Genomic DNA, 1,248 nt, shown 5'->3' on the forward strand with positions numbered 1-1,248 from the left:
AGGCCATGAGATATACAGAGTTCTCGAGCAAATATTCCAAGTACTTAGTTTGCTCTAATCTAGCGCCGCATTCAATGTTTGCCATTTTTTTTTCCACACAGGTCAGGGACAAGCACCATATTTTATATTTCTAGATTAGAACCACACGCACATTATGCCATTATAATAATAATAACCCTGTTACAACAGGAGATTTAGTAATACCCTGACATTTTTGACTGATTCCTTGCATGGCTCCGCTGTCAGGAAATAAATATATAACTGGAAAGTGCTTGCGTGTGTGTGTGTGTGTATATATATATATATATATATATATATATATATATATATATATATATATATATATATATATATATATATATATATATATATATATATATATATATACATATACATATATATATGTTGAAAGGCTTCATAGTAAAGAAGAATAGAACGCCACAGGTTTCAATAACATAACATAGCTCGGCTGTTTCAAAGGACGAAACTGGTCGACCGCCCCGGGAACAAGAGCGCCGGCGCCGCTGGTAGAGTCTTGAAGCACGTCCTTTGAGTCTTGGTCTTTTGGCTTTGGCGAAGATGGTGTCTAGCGCGGCAGGAAAAATCGATGCAGATATAGAAAGAACGCTAGACTCCCTTCAGCTCACCGCTGGAGAGCTTAGCCATTTTTGGATTCTGATCCTTGGCTCTACAGAAATATATATATATATATATATATATATATATATATATATATATATATATATATATATATATATATATTATATATATATATATATATATATATATATATATATATATATTCATTTATATATATATACATAGAGAGAGAGACACACACACACAGAAATCTCTTCTTGACTCGGCTTCGAAAATTCATTTTCCCAATGCCGACCAAGCCCAGTTGGACTAGATCTGAAGAGCTCTACTAGTTAACATCTTTAAACTGAGATCTTTAGTAAGAACCCTCGTTCTCCTGTGATAGGACTGCCTGTCCACAATGAGCATGTAAATATATCTCTAAGTAGATAATTGTGGGATTCTTTACAGTCTCGTGTAGCCACTGTGTCAGGTGCAAATATTCCTGTGGATTGAGAGAATTGATTCTCCACTCTAAGCTTAAAGAGACTGCAAAGGTGAAGACAAGAGTGCATATGTAGAAAATGAGGCCTTTACTATGAGTAGAATCCTGAGAATCACAACGAATAAGTACGTTATTTCCTCTAAACCAGGAGAGAAAAAAACTAT

Source organism: Penaeus vannamei, chromosome 8, assembly GCF_042767895.1.
Source record: "Penaeus vannamei isolate JL-2024 chromosome 8, ASM4276789v1, whole genome shotgun sequence".
Taxonomy (NCBI): Eukaryota; Metazoa; Arthropoda; class Malacostraca; order Decapoda; family Penaeidae; genus Penaeus; species Penaeus vannamei.